General features: G+C 50.8%; 1 protein-coding gene across 1 annotated transcript in view; it reads left to right on the forward strand.

The window, feature by feature from the left end:
• CRH (corticotropin releasing hormone) overlaps positions 1 to 606 on the forward strand; it is a gene marked incomplete at its 5' end in the record, with an annotated part of 2194 nt that overhangs the window by 1212 nt on the left and 376 nt on the right. The window lies entirely within an intron of this gene.

A 606-nucleotide genomic window follows, 5' to 3' on the forward strand; every position in this document is an offset into this window, starting at 1 on the left:
ATATATCTTTAAGCCTAGAAGGGTGTCCCCCGAACAGCCTCTGCCCCTTGACTAGCATGCACAACCGTGTACCAAGTGCAGAAACACACGAGTGTCGTTCGTAACCTCCCCTACCTTTATTTATTTCTCCATTTCCCAGCTATTCTAGTGCCATCGCTTCGTAGGGATGTGTGAGTGTTGGAAGAAATGGTGCCAAGAAGACAGATAACTTTTCTGCTGGGGGCAGGGAGGTGGGAGGGCGAATCTCTGTAAGCTACTTTAAACCCACTTTTTTCTCCCCTGTAAACATTTTCACAATAAAAACATCTTTTCAGCGCTCGGTCGATTTGGTTGTGTAAGAGAATGTTTAATATTTATATTTTTAATAAAACCTGCAAAGTAACGATGGCTTAATAGACTTTCTTGCCTAGATGCCTGAGGGCTTACTGGGGCAGGGGGGGCACCCACGTCTGTGGACATCCAGAGCCGCAGGGAGCCCAAAATCCTCCCACCCCCCAACCCCCAGGGATGTTTTTCCCACTACCTTCCCTCGCCCTGGGAAGCCCCTGTCCCTGCGGGCTCTCCCTGAGGCACACCCCGACGTGCCACTGGCTGGGGGCGCAAACG

Source organism: Buceros rhinoceros, unplaced genomic scaffold, assembly GCF_000710305.1.
Source record: "Buceros rhinoceros silvestris isolate BGI_N320 unplaced genomic scaffold, ASM71030v1 scaffold12176, whole genome shotgun sequence".
Taxonomy (NCBI): domain Eukaryota; kingdom Metazoa; phylum Chordata; class Aves; order Bucerotiformes; family Bucerotidae; genus Buceros; species Buceros rhinoceros.